At 33.7% G+C, this 6,810-nt stretch overlaps 1 long non-coding RNA gene across 1 annotated transcript; it reads left to right on the forward strand.

Annotated features, from left to right (window-relative positions):
- Positions 1-5,508: 5,508 nt before the first annotated feature.
- On the forward strand, positions 5,509-6,375 carry LOC141631930 (uncharacterized). Its single transcript, XR_012537728.1, has 2 exons — positions 5,509-5,552; positions 6,158-6,375. It is a non-coding gene; the product is annotated as an uncharacterized LOC141631930 (long non-coding RNA).
- The last annotated feature ends 435 nt before the right edge of the window (positions 6,376-6,810 follow it).

The raw sequence follows: 6,810 nt of genomic DNA on the forward strand, positions 1-6,810 counted from the left end.
TACTCCTGTTGTTTACGGGGCGTTACAAAAGTGGTATCAGAGCTTAGGCTAAAGAATAAAAAAAAAAAACATAAATTGACTGAGAGAGATCATGGGTAGACGTCCTAGGATTAACGGGTAGCTTATAGGATTTTATCTTGTTTAATTGCTTGTTAACTTATGTGATTGCCTTATTGACTTAATGATATTGTTATGTGTCCTTTTAGTATTTATCATTAGTACACTATTTGATATGGTTCTTGAGGACATATCTTTCTATATATGTGCACACTTTTAAGATCATAGCTTATAAAAGAAAAAAAACAGGTATACAGAACTAATAGGTTCAGTCTTACTGTCATGTCAAAAGGTTAGAGACATTATAGGATGTGTGAAAAACAGAGTCTAGTTTGATAAATGCAGAGTGAAATAGAGATATTATACTTAAGTCATTTAGATTCCCGAACCATGAAAATTACAATATTATAGAGGTTAATAAATTTTTCTAGTGTCGAGCATTAATGGATATAGTCCAAAGTAGAGTGCACTAGATTCAGTTAACGACAGCGACGTAGCAAATGTCAATGTTTTTCAATAAAGGAATGGTGAAATATTATGTCTGAGGGAGTTCGAGAAGATGATGGTTTTTGTAGTTTATATTAACTAAGAATGTGTGATATATGTAGGATAGATAAACTAGGTTAAGTGCCTATCATGATTTTCGAAATCTTGACTGGTAAAACAAAAGAAAGGGGTTTGTCGTATTTGTTATCAAAAAAGAAGGTTGTGCCTAAATTTGTGGAGGAATAAGAGGCCGGCATTAGGATTATAGAAAGGAAGTGAATAATGCAATTTTATTCGATTGGACAAGCTTACCGTTGGAGGCATATAGGAAAAGAGAGAAAACAAAAAAAAAAGGAATTGAGTAGGATGAATTCAACGTAAGTACATTCATGGAGTTCGAATTTTTGAGGCATTGATATGGTAGACACAAGGAGGAAGAATTTTAAAGTTTGGATTAGAAATATTGTGGTTTAATTCCTATATATTGAGGATGTTAGGAAAACAAAAATATTATGGATTGAGGACTTGGATGATATTATTAAGGGATTTATCGGTAATAGAGTTGTACTTAAGTGGTTTGGATTATGCTAATGAGATTGACATTGGATTACTTAGAGGTAAAAGAAAAGGATAAAAATATTTTCATGTTTTAATTTGTATTTTGAGAATGACTGTGATTTTGGGGATTGAAATTTGGAAGTTGTTGGTTGTTGATGGTAATTAGGTAGTAATTAGGTAATATGCTGGTGATGTTGAAATTTGGATTATATTAAAGTTTTGCTTCAAAGAAAGTATAAGATTAGTGAATGCATTTTCTTTATAAGTTATTTGTGATAAAATGATAAGATCATGATATCAGGTGATTACATTATTTCATGGATCTATAGATGGAATAATAGACATGATTGAGGTAACTTGTGGGATTAGTGATGTATTAGGCATTATTAGTGTGGGTTACTGAGGAATTGTGGATTAATGGAATATTAAGGATTAGAGTTATGATGTTTTAATTGGGGAACATTTGAATATTTCATGAAGCCCAAATTGAAAGAGCCCAGTTGAGATGAGCTGCATTTACTGTTTTGAAGTATCGATGTTGAAACAATAATAGCATAAGACAATATCGTAATATTTTGTAGTTGAGATGTCAACTTGGGAAAGGAGCCTAAGTGGTCCGAGAATCTCAGATCGTTTAAGAAATCTGAGGTTCGATTTCAAATAAAAGCAAAAAAAAAAAAAATCCAATTTTTATCCTTTTTAACATGATTCACATGTGTAGTTTATTTATTAAGAAGTTATTAAGGCGATAATAAAACTTCTAAGAATATACAAATCACTAGATTAGTAACATGATTAATAATAACAAAGAGAGGATTACAAGCAATATTTATTTCGTAAGATAAACTATAATTATTGCAAATATCGCTACTAATACACATATTAATATCATTAGCAAACTAATGAGTGTCTTCACTTCATTAAGGGACTTTGTAACGGAATTATAAAGCTCGTCGGAGGAGATATCGGGTGATTTATTGGATGAATTACCGGATGATTTATCCATAATTTAGAGAGAAGATTTTTATGAGATTATGGATAAGAAGTAAATGAAGTGGGTGGATAAAATGGTTAATTTTTGTGGTTTTTATAGAAAAAAAAATATTAAAAACAAAAAAAAAGTATCGGTGGGTACTGTACTACTGTAGCGTCAGAGGCTACTATTGCGTCAGTGAACAGTAAGTGTTGGTGGAACCGTAAATAAGTAGACAGTCTATTTATACAGTCAATAAATTAAGTTCTATAAAGTGATAATGTATAAATTAGGACAAGGCAGAAGAAGTTGGTTTGAACTTAATATTCAGTGCGCCTATTCCTAGGCATAGAAGCTAAGCTATACAGTGACGCCTTTAACCAGAAGTTGGTTGATTCTTGGACAAACTAGAAAAGGCTATTGGGTTTTTATCTAGATAAAAGAGAGATGATGGAAGTTTTAATGAGATGAGGTAAAATCGTTGAAGTTTCTCATGGATGGTAATATAGGAATTCAATACCCCATTTTGTAGGACATATGTGGTAATAGAGGCACTTAGTGGTAATTGTTTTATTGTTTACCTACCCCTAGTTAGACAACTCGGGATTCAATATGATGATAAAGGAAATTAGATTTAGTTAACTAGTATTGTATGTTTAGAAGATTTAAAAAGATACGGGATTAGAAAAAAAAAAGTTTTGACTTATTATGTATGATGACGGGTTTTATGATTGTGAGAGAAGTGAGTGTACCTAATAGTGGAAATTTTGAAAGAAGGATAAAATAATACACGTATACCCTATATTAGTACACCTTTAAAGAAGTTGGTTGTATAAAAACATTTGACATAGGTGATGACATCATAGGAAGGTACAAGATGTTAGAATTCGACAGAAAATGTCTAACCTGTCAGCAAGTGAAAATGAACATTAAAGGTCAGGAGGAAGTTTACAGCCTTTGGACATTCCATCATGGAAATGGGAGTCGATAAGAGTGAACTTTGTGACAATGTTGCCTTTGACACCAAAAAGAATGAATGAGATATGGGTGATTTAGACCGACTAACCAAGAATGCACGCTTTTTTTTAGCAATCAAAACCACGTGGAACTCGGAACAGTTGGCAAAGAAATATATAAAAGAAATTGTTGGATTACACAGAGTTCCCAAAACCTTTGTGTCAGATCGCGACACAAACGTTTTAGCAAAATTTTGGAAAAGTTTTCAAAATGCCCTAGGAACTCATTTGAACTTTAGCACTCTTTTCACCCACAAACCGATGGACAAACAGAGTTGTTGAGACCCAATTTGATTAGTTAAGTGTTGATGATACCTTAAGTCAAATTAATCTCATTGTTTATTTAATTGTGTGCCTCTTAAGTTTTAATCTTATAGCTCAAGAGCTTTAATTGTCAAAGAAGATTGCACAAGGTTAATCAAAGATGAAGAATGTCATAGATTGAGTCATGGTGTTATAAAAGATCATTAAATTTGGTCTATTGTCTAAGTATAAAAAAAGGTATAGTCCACTATGACTTAAGAAGACTCGTCTTTGAAAGAAACATTTCGAAAATATTTTAACTCTTGAAAATGGCTTTCCAAACTTTCAACAAACCTTATACACTTCAGAAAAAAAAAATTTGGTTTGCTCATTTAAATTGAGAATGAAGCTTTTGATTTCTTTGGAAAAGAGTTTGCTTGCACAAAAAGACACTTCCCAAAAATGGGTTATTTACTTTTACATATTTGGCAATATTTACGGTTCCCGTGAATACCACCAAATAAGCTCTTTATGGAACAAAAACCTAACCCATATTTGTTAGTGTGTAAGTAACAAGATTACTTGGAGAAGTAACCTATAATTGTTAGGAGTATGTGTTCTGAAATTTCAGAGGTCTTGAGAACAACATTTGCCCTTGATCGAGTTTCATATACTCCCTCCTATTCGGTATTTTCTTCCCCTTTGATGTGGGCACAAGATTTTAGGAGAATTATTAAAGAATGAATAAAGGAAGATGGTGGGTTTGTGAATTGGAGAGAGGAATGAATAATTAGGAATTAAATAATGAATTGTGAGTAAGGTGAGGTTTGGTAATAGGAGAGAGGGATGAATAAAATAAGAGTAAAAGTTAGGTGGGGTTTGGTGATAGGAGAGAGGTATGAATAAAATAAGAGTAAAAAGTTTCCAAAATAAGAAAGGGGAAGAAAACCTGAATAATCCGTTTAAGGAAATAGGGAAGAAACTATAGATCTCCAAAATGTTGGAGTGATATTGATGAATCAAGGGTCATTGCACCATATTTGATTCAGTAACCCATGGATAAAGTGAAAACTATGCCATAGAAGATGAGAGCTGCTCAAAGTTGTCAAAGGAGTTATGATGTACTTAAGAGACGACTAGTGGAATTTCAAGTAGCTGATTCAAATTTCCTAAGGTATCACCAACGAAAGGGGTTATTAGATTCGGGAAACAAAGAAAATTGAGCCCAAGATATATAGGACCATTTGAGATGGTGGTGCGAGTTGGAAATGTTGCCTAAGGACTATCCATTCCAATATAACTTTCTAGAATCCATTACATTTTTCGTGTGTCACTCTTAAGAAAGTATATCCCTGACCCTAGTCACTTCATTAGCTTACCGCCAGAGCAAGTTATGGAGGACATAACCAACGAAGGGAGACCAATTCAAAATCTAGATCATAAAGAAAAGGATCTTTGAAATAAAGTTATCCCGCTAGAAGAGCTGTTGCCATAACATCAAGATGTACGACACATAGGCGACTTGGGAAACAGAATAAGAAATGAGAAGTCGATATCTTTATTCCAATAAGGTAATAATCCAAGTTTCGAGGACGAAACTTATTTTAAGGGGGTAGAATGTGATACCCCGAATAAAAGTATTATTTAATAGATTTAAGTGAATTATTCGCTGAAAGGGAAAAGAATTTTTATCAATGTGGAGTCGAGAGAGTACAAAAAAAAATGAAATGGATCCCACCCGGAGGGATATATTGACCTATCCTAGTAAATATTCAGAAAGGTATAGTAACCTCGTATAGGTAAGACCCTAGAATAAGAATAAAATAGTTCGGTTGGAGTCTGACTCAAAAATAACTTTACCCGTAGAATTTTTACTAGACCTATCTAAAAGAAAATAACCCGTAACGTAAAATATCTAGATATTTTACGATTCTAATATAAGATTTATATTATTTTATTCACATTTATCACATGTCAAAAGTCTTTAAAAAAAAAAAAGAAATTTGATGTGGAAAAATGATGTCCCACGTAATGGCCTAGCATGGTAGGTTTAGAGACCTAAGTTTTCACTTGGTAAAAATTAGCTCCACGTACAAATGAGCAACAAATAGTGACCGACATACTACAACTATAAATAGGAGACCAAGGTTCTCCACATTTCACACCAAGAAAGGAAACAACTTCTATAGTATACTTGGCTAGTTAACGGAAAGATAAAGGTATATTTCCTACCCCTTCATCTTAAGTTAATGTAATGAGTAAGTAAGTTATCGTCATAATTATTTAACTGATATTATAATGTACGTGAATGATTGTTTATGTGATAAAGTTATGTTATACTTGTATAATTTACGTAATGTGGTTTACGTGAGATATAACTGTGGTACTGTTTATGTTAATAATTGACGTTATAATGCACACATGATAATGTTAATGTTAAAATACCATTGCTAAGATGTACATTTGGCCAATGTATCAGCTGGGACATTATTATTGGAAGGGACCGGACCACATTATTATTTTATCCCGTGTACATGGACGTGAGCTCTGAAGTGAGCTCGGCAGGGGGCTCGGCAATTGGCTCCGCCCCGTTATATCCGGATAAAAAGAAATAAAGAAAAAGAGAAAAAGAAAAAGAAAAAAGAAAAGAAAAAGATGGTTATCCTGTGTACACGGAGGAGGGCATAGCCTAAGGGAGTTTCGGCTCCGTAATGTGGCCCTATTCAATAATAATGACCCGAATTATATTAATTTGAGTTGGAGGTTATGGGAAATATACTCAACCTGTGGTTGGTTGACCCTTTATTTTATTAATCTTTTTCAGGTACAGGAAACAGGGAAGGGCATGAGTGAGGTTGACGCAAGAAAATAGGATAAGAATAATGTATCATAATAATATAATCTTATCAATAAGACTTGTTACTACTTACTAGTTATTTGGTTGTACTAAAGAATAATGTAAGCCTTGTATTTCTCTGTATGGGGAAATACGGCGGTAACGCTCTGTAATTTCCGCTGCTATTAATAAAATATACCATTTTGTACTCCTGTTGTTTACGGGGCGTTACAGCGCAACACTCGAAGATTAGATATGAGCTGGAGGTTTCGAGGAGTAGGCCGCGAAATGGAGATCGTGTAATTTCATTGTTGCAAGGAAATGTGTCTATCAATGCCATTGAGATAATGGAAGTAGAGATTAAGAGAGGGATAGAGCTCGGGAATGTGTTGGAAGAGCATTGTGGATGTGTGCTAAGGGTTACTCATGGATTACCTTGTGCTTGTGAATTGATCCAGTTACAAAGAACGGGTAAGAGGGTCCATCTTGAAGATGTTCATGCTTTTTGGAGGACCTTGGAGTACGACAATGTTGGTGTACAACCCAAGACCAATGATGATGAGTTGGAGAAGCTGTTTGAAGAAGTTAGAGCTTGTGACCCGGCGAAGAAACGGGTAATCATTGAGAAATTGCGAGATGGT

This window comes from Silene latifolia, chromosome 2, assembly GCF_048544455.1.
Source record: "Silene latifolia isolate original U9 population chromosome 2, ASM4854445v1, whole genome shotgun sequence".
Classification (NCBI taxonomy): domain Eukaryota; kingdom Viridiplantae; phylum Streptophyta; class Magnoliopsida; order Caryophyllales; family Caryophyllaceae; genus Silene; species Silene latifolia.